Below are 15,472 nucleotides of genomic sequence, written 5' to 3' on the forward strand. Positions count from 1 at the left end.
GAGTCAGACAGAACCCACTCTGTTACTGTTGTACTCTTAAATGCCCCCACTGTCTTTCATGTTGCCTGCCCCTTATGAACGTATATCTCCTTTCCTCTCTAATTTTACTGGCTGGTGTGAGTAAGCACAAAATTATCATTTTGTGAAATCACTCCCCTTCAACTATTTAAAATTATTGGGCTTCCTACTGTATTCAATAGTACCAGAATACAAAAGTGCCCTCCCCCTTTCAATTTATCTTGCTCTTTTAAAAATTGTGGCTCTACACCAAATCTTAACTTTTTGTATAGCTAAAACTTAAGTTACCCACTTTCATATCTAACTGCTTAGTTCACACTACAGTGTTTAGGATAAACCATTTTTTTCATCTTACCTTTAAGCATCTACTGCAAGACCACCAGTTACTGGAGAGCCCACATTCTGCCTCTCAGTAGACATCTTGGGATTAGTGCTTCTTTTTTCTCCTGGTGAGAGAAGGAGTACAGGGACATTATTTCCTGGAGACTGCTGATCACCAGAACGCCTAATAACTGCTTTATACATGACAGTTTAGAATATGTGCTTATACTGTGATCCTGGTGAGAGTAGGAGCAGAGTGCATTGGGTTCCTGACTCTTTCTGGTTGGAAAGTGAGTATCTGTGCTTAACATACCTGGTTGGTCTGGTTGCTAATCAAGGCATCTACCAGAAAAAGGCTACAAGCCTACAGACCCTTGCATCATCTGTGACAACACTGTGGATGACCATACAGACTGTGACCTGCTTTTCTTCTTGGGATTGGTGCTAAAATTCTGCTGGTGAGAAAAGATGCAAAGGAGTATTGCATCCCAACAGAGTGAAGCTGTGCTGAGACCAGCATTAGTAGTAGCCAGGCAGTAGCCATTTACGCGACTCCCCTCTTTTCATCATTCTTGACAAGCTAATTCTTTGTTTTCAGTAAGTACTGCTTGATTTGTTTCTAATTTCAGAATATTTACCTAAATAATTCATCCTTAAATTTTCAGGGTCTACGTATTAGTTTCCCCTCAAGTGTTTGGCAGTGCTCTGTACAGACTCAGATATCTTGAGTGACATTTTTCCAGTAAAAGCGCAATTGAAATTTCTCCAATATCTAGTTGCACAAAGGACAACATGTTTGCAGTGACAAGCACTGTCCTCATAGCTGCAAACCAGATACTCCTGAAAGTGATTGATATTCTCACTCCAACAGTCTAATCAATGAAAGGGGGTCTGTTGCCATGGATATGAACTTTCCTACTGTCTCCATTACTGGCTTGGTGGTTATGGGCATTCTGAGGCAATGTAGAAACTGCCTCATGTTTACTGACAATCAGTTAATTCTCAAACAAACTGATATGGTATGTGAGAGATGTATTTACACAATGTCACTGGAGGCAAAGCCTTCATATAAAAGTACTCCTAATGTCAGTAAGGTTGTCAGGAGTACACATGCTGCACCCATCACGCACAATTCAAAGCAGACATATAGACCCGCATATACTGAGGCACTTACAAGTAACCTTCTTAAACCACAAAAAACACCTAGAGAAAGTACCCATAAGAAATAGTCTCAGCAGCCCCAAATGCACTCTTTCAAAACAACACCCATATCAGCACATAGAGCTACATCTCATGGAGCCTCTACTTCTAAGCTCATAAGGCATGTCAATACACAATCCAACATTCTAGTCAGTGAAGACTCCATCGTGAGACACACAGGACGGCGCAGTGGTGCAGCGGTAGCGTTGTCACCTCACAGCAAGAGGTTCTCCGGTTCGATTCTCGGCTAGGGTGCCTTCTGTGTGGAGTCTGCATGTCCTCCCTGTGTTCGTGTGGGTTTCCTCCGAGTGCTCCGGTTCCCTCCCACATTACAAAGACATGCATCTGGAGCCTTTCTCCCCGGGCCTCCACTGAAAATTGGCTTTGTTCCAAGTCGGACTTTCCCGGTTAACAAAATGATAAATAAATAAAAAAAATAAAAAAAATGTCCCTCTTACTAGGCTGAGTAAGGAGAAAGTTACTGTCAGTTGTTTATCAGGGGCTAGTATCTGCCACATTACGCATGAACTCAGGTCATTGGACCACAATTACCAATATGACTCAGTTATAGTCCATGTGGAAATAATGACCTGAGATGTATCTCCCTAGACTATATGAAGAGAGACATCATAGTGTTCTCAGAATATGTGTTTCAGGCTGGTATGAATCTAGCATTGAGCAGCATTTAAAATTCTCCAAGAATGATGCCACAATACAAAGAAAAGATGATTGACTTTAATAATTGTCATAGTTTCTGTTGTCATTCTAAGGGGGTGCAATATTTGTCAGCATGAAAGGAAATGGTCAACAGATCATGCTGCTTTTCCAGGGATGGTCTGCACCTCTCCCCTCTAGACTTTCGAATATTAGCTAAAACATTGTCTTCCCCCATAGTGCCTTTTTTAGGCAATGCCAAACTGAAAGTACTTCCAGCATAGCAAATCAAAACCAAGAAAATCTAAAGCTATTACTGCTCAATGCTAGGATCCTAAACAAAAAAACTCCACTCCCTGGAAGCTCTCTTTACCCTAGAGAATGCTGATGTCGGTGTGGTATCTGAGACATGGTTTAGAGCACACCAACAGTGCAAGGTTATAATGCCTTCCACACATTTAGATCAGCTACTTCACAGGCAGGGACTAAAGGTGGAGGTGTCTCTATTTATATCAAAAATAAATATACTTCAAGGCTGGTCAAACAGGACAATGCACTTGAGGTGTGCCATGTTCAAATCACCATAGGTAAAATCCAATACCACTTCCTTGCAAGCTATAGGTCCCCTTCTATGACACAGGAAACCCATACCATGTATTTAAATTTATTAGAAACACTAACCATCCAACCCAATACCATATTCATGGATGACTTTACTTACCCCACTATTAACTGGGAATCCTATATGACATCAAACGTACATGCAGAGATTCCTGGATTTTGTAAACACAGACTTCCTGGACCAGATAGTCAATTCATCAACCAGGTGTGCAACCATACTGGATTTGGTCCTCACTAATATGGGATAGTGCTCCACACCCTCTACTGTAATGCCTTCCCTGGTAAGGTCAGACCACAAAATGGTCTCCTTTGAAGGAAAAATAAAACCTGGACCCCCAGCTCAACCAGGAATATTCTGGAACTATTCTAAGGCTAACTTCCTGCTATTAAGTGAGAAACTGGCAAAATTATAAGCTCCTATAAACCCTAAGAACACTTCTGCCTATGCAAAACTGTTCACAGAAACCTTGTACAGGTATGTTGATAGCTGCATAGAGGTAGCTGTACCCACCAGGAAGAAGTACAGAACTAACTCAAAAAACAAGTCACCCTGGTGGAATCACAAAATCAACCGGATGTATAACAGGAGGAAGAAAATCATGGCAAAAATTAGGACCTGCAGCACCTAGAAGGATAAAAGCAGTCTCATCAAACTAAACAATCAACTCGGAGGACAAATAAAGTCTACCAAAGCCATATTTGAGGTAAGTATGGCCTCCCAGGCCAAGGGCAACCACAAAGCATTCTTTAATAAGTCTCACTAGTCTTATATATAAAGCCATGGAAATAATTATCATGGAGATGATCAACAGAGATACAGTAAACCTCCAGACATTGGACCTAACCCAATTTGGTTTCATCAAGGGCAGATCATACCTACTCAACCTGGTGGACTTCTTTGAGAAGGTCAGCAAAGCAATGGATGTGGGCAAAATCATTCACACTGCCTACCTTGATCTGGCCAAGGCATTTGACACAATGCCCCACTGGGACATTGTTGACAAACTAAAGAGGTTAGGTACAAACCTGTATGTCACCCAGTGGATAGCCAACTGACTCACAGACAGGACCGAGGAAGTTAGAATTGGGGAGTCCACCTCTACAAAGAGGCCAGTCACAAGTGGAGTCCCTCAGGGATCAGTCCTTGGACCACTTCATTTTGGCATTTACTTCTCAGAAGTTAAGGCCAGTGTCAGTGGTCTCTGGCTGAGTAAATTTGCAGATGATTGCAAATTAGGAGCTGTCATTGAATCTCACACTGACACAAATGTTCTCCAGAAGGGGCTGACACAGAGAAATAGCTAGAGAAATGGACTAAAACTAAATGCCAATAAATGCATAATAGTATCCTTTGGGAAGTCATCCATCCCTGGTAACTATCATATTGACAACACACCTCTTAGAGGTGACCCAGTATTCAAGGACTTAGGGACACACATAGATAGTAATCTAGTCTTTGATCATCATGAGTCTACAGTGGTGAGGAAATCATTCTATGTTGCACAAATTATAAACAAAGGTATGGCATCTAAGTCCAAGGAAATCATTGTTCCACTGTATTCAGCATTCACCAGACCTATCATTGAGTACAATGCACCCTTTAGTATTTACCTAACCAGGCATATCCAACAACTGGAATGTCCACAGATGTTCCTCACTAAAATAATACAGGGCATAAGTAATATGGCCTATGCAGACTGCCTCAAGGCCCTATCCCTGTATTCTGTCTCCTACAGGGTTTTGAGGGGAGATCTATGCCTGGCATACAGGGCATTATCAGACCCCACTCTGTTGGACCTCCTGCATATTCACAAAACAAACAGTACCAGAATTACCCATTCTAAAGACTTAAATGTTGCCTGTGATATAAATAGTACCTGCTGGAGAGAGAGGTATCTATCCCAGAGACTACCCTGTCTATGGAACAGGCTCCCCATCCATGTGAAGCAGAGTTCTTCCATAACCCAATTCAAGTGCAACTTGGTCAACTGGATGGGAAACTGGAAATTCATCCCTGGTTTGGCACCTATGTCTCTAATGCAAACAGGTAACCTGTAAATGGTTCATCTCCCAGGCCCATGCTTAAACTTATCAAGGGTATCGGGACTTGTTAGAGATTTGGGATGCATGACTAGGCTTAAAAAGGCCCTTGTGGTCATTAGCCTAGTGAAGACATATGAACCTATGAACTAGATCCATACAAGTGATATATTGTAGTAATCCTTACAATTACTATGTAGGTTACAGACTTACCTTGTGAATGCTGCAGTTAAGAGACCTGTAGTTCAGGGCTGACTCTGTGTGATGCAAGCTGCATACAACCAATATATGGATAGGTACAGGTTGTGTGGGTTGTCTGGCATCAAGGGGTTGGGAGGGTGGCCTAATGGTTAAGGTGTTTGCCTTACAAACACAAGGTGCAGGGTTTGAGTCTCGCAAGGGATAACTGGCTAGGCCTAAAATGGCTCGCAAGGGCAGTTGGCCTAGTACTAATCAATGAACTAATCTATGAACCTATGAACAGAATTGCTATATGTATGTGAGTACGAGTAAGGTGTCAGTCCATAGGGCCCTAGGTTGTCAGTGAATTTGCTATTGTTGTCTCTTAGCCAATGCCAGGGCATACTGGGCACTCCTATGTCTGCCTATAGGGACATCATCAGGGGGCTCCTCCTCCGAGTACTCCCATGACTGTAGCTGTGGTGACCTAGCCAATGCCATGGTGTACTGGGCACTCTTATGTCTGCCTATAGGGAGATCATCAGGGAGCTCCTCCTCCAAGTCCTCCCATTACTGTGGCTGTGGTTACCTAGGCACTGGTGGGGGGCTGTGTATTCCTTAACTTTGCTGATCCTGCTGCAGCTGTTTCTGCAGGATCATATTGTGTAGCATAGCACATACTGTGAACATATGTGCACATGTGACTGAAGAGTACTGCATGGCTCCACCAGATATATCCAGAAACTGGAACGATGACTTCAGCAGCTCAAACACATGCTCTATGATGTCCCTAGTTTGTGCATGTGCCTCATTTTGGTGTTCTTCCATAGGTGTGTGCATTTCTTATTGGTGTTATCCATGATTCGAGGGCATAGCCAGCATCCCCCAATAAATAGCCATGTGGGATGTCCACCCTAGCAAACATCTGGTACAGCTGTGATGTGTGCCAGATACGGGAGTTGTGATAACTGGCAGGGCTGCCAGCACTCACATTCATGATAATGCCCTGGGAATTGCACATGACTAAGGCAGTTGATGGAGTGATATCCCTTGTGGTTGACATAGATTCTACCTTCTTCACTGGCTAGTGCCTTGATGTGTACATGAGTTCAATCTATGGCACCCATTACCTCAAGGTAGTGTGCTACATGGTAGAAGTGTTGCAGATTACTAGCTCTTGCTTCAGGGGTGAGGGGAAGATAAATATGCTCACTGGCATGTGGTAGCATGGCATCCAGGAAGTGGTGGAGTTCCCTGGATGCTGATGCCTGTGAGACCCCCATCATGTCCCCAGTTGGTCTTTGGAAGGTACCTGTGGCTATTATCCTAAGTACTACACATACCTTTGTTTCCACTGGGATGGCTTCCCCACTGTTGGCTCTGGGCCTGAGTTGAGGGTGGCAGAGCTCAGTGAGTTTTTCTAGTATGTCCCTGTCCACCCTGTAGTGCTCTACAATCTCCAGCTCATGTAACTCCTGGAAGGTTACCCTGGGCCTGAACAATCTTCTCCTTTTCAGTCTAGGCCTTTTGTCAGCAGCAGCATTCACTTCAGCATCTAGCACATACAGATGTAGCAGACCTGCAGCAGCCCCTAGCATTCTTTCAGCTAAAATTCCCAAGTCTTTACTCTAATGGTGCAGAGTATGGGTGAAAAATCAGAATGCTGGGTGTATGCATACTTTATAGTGTTCTACTGTAGGTACTGACTGTGTTACTGGCTACCTATGATGCATTGCACCTGCCTAGTATATCATTAACATCTTTTACTGGCCCTAGTTTAAGTTAAATAAGTGTCACAACTGATTACTACATCATTGTTTTTTAGATACTCTCAGCAATGTGGCGCACCACACAAATACATGGAAACAAGCACCTTGAAGGTAAACAAAGCTTAGCAGTCACTGTACACAACCCCCTGAATGGTCATATTCAGTATGACAACACACCTCCCTAACAAGCAGAAACACGGGTCCCGGAGGTAAATGAAGCTTAGCAGCCAGTGTACACCCCTGCCTGCTGAGCACAGCAGCGTGCCATGCAAACAGGTGAAGCTGAGATTCAATGAGCTTACAAGTCCTCAGACACACCCCCACTTGATGTCAGCTACCTGTTCTGTGGACACCAACATGGTTCTGTGAATACACCGATGGGATCTGCGGGCACAGATACCCTTTTGTGCAGTAACCCCACCTCATTTGCATAGGGATCCATGCACACAACCAGGAAACTACACAGTTCCAGGCCCTACCTTGTTAGCAACAGCACCATTCCGCCATTGTAAGTACTCCATGCAGGGTCCTATAATACATTTTTGTCACATACCATTAACTGTGTTTTTTTTTCACTCTTTTTTATTTTATTTTTTTCATAAACCATGTTTGTGCAGTGAGGTGCACTGGGCAAACATGACCAGATCATTTAAAAAAAATAAAATTATTTTAACTTATATCCCTTCTGTTTTTGGATATAATGTGGATAGTTTTGCTCATAGCTATATGTGCTATGCCATTTCTGTCTATCTACCTGCATTTTACAGCCTCTATTGTCTGTTTGAAATACTGTACATGGAATTTTTCCATGTACACTATGGACACCAACATGAGGTCTGCAGGGATGCCTATCTTCTTGCTGGATCACTCTACTTGCCTCATTTGCATGAGATTCACCTCTTTATGATGTGATTTGCAGACCATGGAACTTCCCGTGTTGGTGCGCTCCTGTGCGACACTCAGCAGTGCTTCCTGGATCGCACAGCTGCTTACTTTTGTGTAGGCAGCGTGCCACAATGCCTGCATGGTAAAAATACTGTGTAGGTTTATTAAATTCCCCCCCATTATCTAGTTTAGAGTCTAAATCAAAGGAGATATAAACCCAGGTCTATGTTCAGCTACCGAATCCTAAATATCTTGAACCACAAAGCAACGAATGTAAAACAGTGAAAGGTACACTTATCAAAAAACTGCAACTTAAAAAAAAATACATCGAATGGCCATAGTTGGCCAAAACCACAAAGTAACACGATGCATAAGGTAAATGAAGGGAAATCTTTTAAATGTGCCCTATTCCCCACTGTAGTGAGATCTTGGAGTTGGTATATAAAGTTGGGGGGGTGGGGTTGCAGCCTTCCACCTTGGTTGGTTGTGTGTGAAATGTTGACCTACTATGGACATTTGATGTACTTTTATTTATAAGTTGCCATTGTTTGATAATTGCCCCTGTCACTGCTTTACTTTTGTTGTTTCATGGATTGAGATTTCTAGTATTCAGTAGCTGAACATAGACCATATAAACCCTATTTGCTTATCTTTGGGTTCCAAAACATGTAAATAGTGAGCAAAAACCAGAAACATCTTCCAGTCCAGTTTAGGGCTTTGTATCAAAAATGAAGTTGAAATACAAGGTTAGTATTAGACTACATTTCACTTTTTCACTTTAGTTTATATGATTTCTTAATAATCTCTAATGACCTTCTCTCCAAATCCTAGTAACTGCTAGTGCCAGCATTTTATTGGGGTCAAAATATACAGACTGAATCTTTGGTAAGACTACAGCTTTCTTCCATAAAATGGGTGTTCCTTTTTCTTCTTTTTAAATGATTTAGCCATTAAGTCATTATATTTACTTTGTAATAGTTAAACTATTAAAGCACTAAACTGCTAAAAACTGGTAAAGGTTTTTATGGGTTCATCGTGCATTGTTCTTTTTTATTTTTTTATTATTTTTATTTTTTTTAATTGTGCATTTTCACATCTGGGTTTCTTTGGTTTCACTGGTTGGCTAGCCTGCATCCAGTTATATTTTTGTCACCCAACATGGTTGGAATCCTGTTAACCTTTAATTTTTCTCCTTAGACTATTTTTAACATTGTTATGGATGTTAATGGTGATAGTGTGTGTTATGGCACTAACGTTAATGCTTTGGCAAGTGATTTGACTTAGCTACTTTACCAACTATGACAGTATATTATTCCTGGTGCTACATTCCAAAATCATATATTAATACAGGAAGAAACTGATGAGGTGGCTGACAGTTTGCATCATATAAGGACCTATACTGAGGCAGATGGAACGGGAGACAAATGAATCACAGGTGATTTCAGTGGATTCACCAAGGCCAGTGGTTAATTTGAATATGGATTCTATACTTCAGAAATTGTTTAGGGACTGAACCTATATTCCTACATGTGCTATTACACATGATACAGGGACTTCAATTCATAACTGACAGCATCTAAAAGTAAAGTGCTGCATTTTAAATTTTTACAAATGGATAATGCTTCTTTTAGACAAAGTATAATCCAGAAGACTGCTTCAGGGTTTATGAATACTGAAATACCTTAATGGTGTTGTTAGTGGTACTCCTTTACATCAGGATTTAATTTCTTTTGTTTTTTGATCGGACTTGAAGAGAATTTGTTGAAATATTCGCAATGCCAAAACTATTGAAACTTTAAACAGAGAATTAATGGACATGAGCAAGAAAATTACTCATGATTTGATTCCGTTTATAGTGTGGAATACATTGGCATGTTTTCAAGATGGAGAAATACATGTCTCAGGTCATAAAGTTGAAAGTGAAGAAGTTAGAGACAGAGAGCAGTATAGTACCTGTGTGGCTTACCCTATTTCCAAGGGTAAACTGTCAGTAGCCAACATAGCTCACAAATGCAGAACAATCAAAGTTCTAAAAAGTGTGTTGCCTGGTGATGATTGGATCTTCCTTAAACTCTTTGCATGAGTGTGAAGACGTACATTTACAACAGGGTGGGTTTTATTTAGCGGAGCCGCAGGCAAGGGATCGGAACTTTAGCCCAGAAAACAAAAGCTGAATTACAGGAACACTATACACAAAACCAAAAGATAAGAAAGGAAGCAACGGCAGAAAGTGGGCTGGTAACGTATAGCCTTAAAGAACTGAAAAAGTGAAATGTAAAAACTTTTAAAGTAGCTTGCAGCTGTAAAATTCATAATTTCTGTGACATTCTTGTAACTAAAATTCATTCATCTATCCAGCCATCTTGTAACTAAAACACATGTAGCATTGTTTAACAAATGTTTTAAGCTTTTACCAGCAAAAAGGGCAAATTTAACCATGTGTCAGCAAAACTGAAGGTATATTTAAGGAAGTTGTATTTAGGTAGTATGGATGGGATGAGAAAAAAATGACATGCCTGCAAAGACGTTGTTTATTCAATCCACCACTCCCTCCTATTTTTGTTATGTTTTAGTCTTGTGTTTAATTGGATATACGCACATTGTTGAGTAAAAAGAAGAAAAACACATCTCATAATTTGAATTCTGAAGAGAGCAAGGTTTTGGATGAACTTTCTTTGAACAAAAATATATGTACTATAAAACCCAATAAAAGGGGAGGGTGGTAATTATGAACCGTGCTATTTATAGTGGAAAAAATGTAACCTATTGCACGTTAATTTTTAATTAAATTTCTTCAAGGAATTTAATTTTTTGATGTACAACAACATTTATATATTTTTATATGAACTATTAACCAGTCAGTTGATTGACCAAATCTTTTGAAAGTTAAAATGCTGAAAATGTCACACATTTCCATGAGTTCATAGGTTCTTAGGTAGGTACTAGGCTATCTGCCCAAAGGCATTTATAAGCCTAGCCAGAATATGTTGGCTTTCTCTGCCCCCTTAGATTAGTTCCCTGTGCCTCTGTCCAGCACATTGTTAAGTGAAAGGAAGAAAAATACATCTCATAATTTGAATTCTGAAGAAAGCAAATTTTTGGATTAACTTTCTTTGAACAAAAATATATGTACTATAAAACCCAATAAAAGGGGAAGGTGGTAATTATGAACTGTGCTATTTATAGTGGAAAAAATTTAACCTATTGCACGTTAATTTTTAATTCTATTTCTTAAAGGAATTAAATTTTTTGATGTACAACAAAATGTATATATTTTTATATGAACTATTAACCAGTCAGTTGATTGACCAAATCTTTTGAAAGTTAAAATGCTGAAAATTTCACACATTTCCTTAAGTTCATAGGTTCTTAGGTAGGTACTACGCTATCTGCCCAAAGGCATTTATAAGCCTAGCCAGAATGTGTTGGCTTTCACTGCCTCCTTAGATTAGTTCCCTGTGCCTCTGTCCAGCACATTGGTAAGTGAAAGGAAGAAAAATACATCTCATAATTTGAATTCTGAAGAGAGCAAGGTTTTGGATGAACTTTCTTTGAACAAAAATATATGTACTATAAAACTCAATAAAAGGGGCGGGGTAGTAATTATGAACTGTGCTATTTACAGTGGAAAATATTTAACCTATTGCACGTTAATTTTTAATTCTATTTCTTCAAGGAATTTAATTTTTTGATGTACAACAAAATGAATATATTTTTATATGAACTATTAACCAGCCAGTTGATTGACCAAATCTTTTGAAAGTTAAAATGCTGACAATTTCACACATTTCCATAAGTTCATAGGTTCTTAGGTCGGTACTAGGCTATCTGCCCGAAGGCATTTATAATCCTAGCTGGAATGTGTTGGCTTTCGCCACCCCCTTAGATTAGTTCCCTGTGCCTCTGTCCAGCAGAGCCACTGAAGTGATCCCCGGGGTAAACTTTCCGTTTCTCATCAACTCATCAAGGTTTCTCTTGAAGAGTGCTAGCGAGGAGCTTTGCCTAATGTAGATTGGAATCTTGTTCCAAAGCATGGGAAGTCTTTGGGACAGGAATCTATCCCTCCAGCATGTCTTATTTATTGTTGTGGTGAGGTTTAGATCCCTAGAGCATGTGGCTTGAGGGGATAAAGTTTTATTTAGGTGGAGCATGTCCATCAATTCTGGGTTGGACATGACTTTGTATGTCAGGCAGAGATGACCTCTGAGTAGGCAGTATGCAACCGAGTACAGCTGGAGTTTCTTCAGTTGAGTTGCATAGGGAAGCTGTCTGAGGCCAGTGATCTTCTTGGTGAGGTACTTCTGTGCTCTTTCCAGCTGTTGCAAGTGTCTTGTAAGATACATCCCAAATAGGACATTGTACTCTATGACAGGTCTGATGAGTGATGAGTAGAGGGGCACAATGACCTCTTTTGATCTGGATGCAAACCCTTTTGTGATTAGATGGGCCACATAGTAGGATTTTCTAACCACTTTGGCAAAGCGATTATCAAAGGAGAGATCACTATCTACTCGGGACCCAGATCCCGTATTATGTTTTCCATATTTAGGGGGCTACCACCTATGTGGTAGTTTGTGTGTACTTTGTTTTTTCCAAAGGGGATGACTATGCACCTTTTGGCATTTAGCTTGAGGCCATAATTTTGACATCAGGTATCCATCTCAGTGAGACCATTTTGGAGGTTGTTTGTGTCAGCCGGAGAGTCAATTATAGCCCCTAGTTTGCAGTCATCTGCAAACTTGGTCAGCCATGGTCCTCCTGTGCTTTGCCTGTACCTCTGAGAAGTATATGCCGAACAGGAGGGGTCCTAAGACTGAGCCCTGGGGAATGCCACTTGTAACCGGTTTAGAGTCAGACCTAGCTCTTGCAACTCTCACCACGTGGGTTCTGTCCATGAGCCAATTGGCGACCCATCTTTTGACATAGGGGTTTATGTTCAGGCTGGTGACCATGTCTATAATACCAGAATGGGGAATGGTGTCGAAGGCCTTTGCGAGGTCTAGGTATGCTGTGTACCACCTTTCCCTCGTCTATAGCCTTGGTAACTGTCTCAAAGAAATCCACCATGTTTAGGAGGCATGATCTGCCCTTAACAAAGCCAAACTGGGTAGGGTCCAGTGTTTGGGGGTTCCCAATGTCTCTGTTTATGAGTTCCATGATGATGCACTCCATAGCCATGCAGAGCAAGCTAGTCAGGCTTATAGGGCGATAGTTCCTGGGGTCTGTTGTGGCTCCACCTTTGTGGAGTGGAATAACTGTTGCTGTTCACCACTCTATGAGTATGTAGCCTGTGGAGAGGCTGAGTTTGAACAGTGTGTTTAGGTGAAGGGTTAGTTTGCCTTTGAACTCGTGCAGGAGGCAGCCTAGGGCACCATCCAGTCCCATTGATGCTGTGCTTTTGGATTTTGAGAGGGCTGTTTTAACCTGTCTATGATTTCAGGGGCTCTACATTCTTCTGGTATGGTTATGGGCCCTTTTGGGGGTGAGAGGGGGTGAAGTTTGCACTGAGACTGTCTGCCAGGATGTTGGCAATATCAGTTGGTTCAGTGTATTTTGTGCCATTCTGCATTTGCTCCAAGCAGATCTGAGCATTGCCACTTAGATTCTTGACATAGCTAAAGAATGCCTTGTGGTTATTTTTGGAGTCATTGGCAATATTTCTTTCGAAGCTCGCTTTGGACAATTTTATAAGAGATTGTAGTTTCTTGCAAATACTGATCAGGGATGTCTTCCCTTTTTGGGATTTTACTCTTTTCTGTACTAGTTTCCTCCTTCTATTGTATAGCTTGTTTATGGCAGGGGTCCACCAGACTGGTTTCCTTTTCTTGGAGGAGTGAGTCTTTGTTTTGCTTGGGATGTGCTATTGTGCTGATCCATGATTTCTTGTAGGTGACCGTAGAATGGATTAGTAAAGGATTTTGCAGCTTGGACAGCGTTATCCTTAAGTATGAGGGCTTTGAAAATTTCCACCTTGGTCTTAAGTAATGTGAAGTTGGCTTTTGAGAAGATTTTCATGGTGGTTTCATTGTCCGGGGTGGGGCAGAATGTGGATATCCAAAGTGATTTTGTTATGGTTATATCTAACCAGCGAGGGGTTGACCTCCAGTGTGGAACACCGGTCGCCCATGTTGGTGATGACCATGTCCAATATGTTTTCACCTCTGGTGGGAGTGTTAACCAGTTGATCCAGGGTGTTTGAGTTTATAAAGTCTAGTAAATGCTGGGCAAGGGAGTTAGTACTTGAGTAGTTCTCCCAGTTAATGTTTGGGTAGTTGAAAGCACCCAATATTAGGGTGTTTGGTAAGACCTTTATGTTTCCCAGTGTTTCCAGAAATGCAGAATGGGGGTCCTGGGACATGGTGGGTGATCTGTAGCAAGCTACAATTTGAATTGCAGTTTTGCCCATTGTTAGTTGCATGTGGATGTTCTCTGAAGCATCGTGCTGTGCCACTAACCTGGAGGTGTGGGTATCCTTGATGAATATGAATACTCCTCCACCAATTTTTTATTTCGGTCCGGGTTCTGTGGCCAAAATGTATGGTATGAGTTCTAGCCTGGTAGTGCTGGGGTGCTCTCTGGAGCCTTAAACCAGGTTTCTGTTACTGCACATATATCGATTTTTTCCATACTGAGGAGTGCCTCAAGTGCGTGCATTTTGAGGTTTAGACTTCTGGCATTGAGTAGCATTACCCTCAAATGTTTGTTACTTGTGCTATTTATGGCGGTGGGTTTGTCTTTTGAGCCTTGCCTAAAAAAGGCACTATGGGGGTGGCAAGAGCCTTGGCCAGTATTCGAAAGCCTAAAGGTGACAGGTTCAAGCCGTCTCTGTGGCTTGTCGGGCATGTCATCCCAGATGGACAGACACTGGATCCCCCTTGAATGACACCAGAAACTTAGCCATTTATTGAAATTGATCATTTTTCTTTATACTGTTGTATCATTCTTGGTGAGGGCAGGATGCTAATCAGGGTCAGGGTCATACTGGCCTGGGCTACGTTATCAGAGAGCTCTTCCATGTCTCTTTTCATGTAGTCCAGGGAGGTACAGCTCAGTTCATTCACACCAACAAGGACAATGACAGAGTCATATTTGTACTTGTTCTGGAGTGACCTGAAAGCTTGTGTTGTGTGGTGGATGCTGGCACCCAACAGGCAGCTAACAGTAACCTTTTCTTTATTCAGCCTAGTGAGTGTGACATCAGTGTGTGCCTGACTATAAAGTCACCAATTACTGGTATGTTGGGTATGTTATTTTGCCTTAAGTGCTGTGATTGTGTGGCATGCTGATTTTGTAAAGTATGTGTTTCATGGTTTGTGTTGGGAGGGATGGCAGTTGCTTGGATGTTTGCTTTGGAGGTCTCTGTTGCTTTTGCAGATTTTTATTTACAGCCTCCAAGTATGTTTTCATGTATTTATGTGTGTTTTTTGCCAGTGCTGGTTTAATGGGTCTATGTGAGACTGTTGGGATGATGCAAGTATTTCCCTTCTCCTCCTGACTGTCTGATCCAGTCTTGGGTTGAGAGAGCTTAGCCTCCAGTTTGGCTGTATAATTGCATCTCTCGCATGTATTAGTGTTTGGTGGTAGGAGGCGAGGGTTGTCTGTGTACATGAGGCAGTTGTAACATTGCCTCAAAATGCCCAGATTCACCAGTTGGACTGAAGACTACACCTGAAACTGCCCTTTGAACATGTCTGGATAGGTACAGTGAACTGTTTTACTGAATAGCTGGTAAGGTCGAATAGAGAGCCTTGTCCTTCTGTACAGTATAGGGGGTCTAGTGCAAG

This window comes from Protopterus annectens, chromosome 1.part1 (genome assembly GCF_019279795.1).
Source record: "Protopterus annectens isolate FY-2018-M chromosome 1.part1, PAN1.0, whole genome shotgun sequence".
NCBI classification, from domain to species: Eukaryota; Metazoa; Chordata; order Ceratodontiformes; family Protopteridae; genus Protopterus; species Protopterus annectens.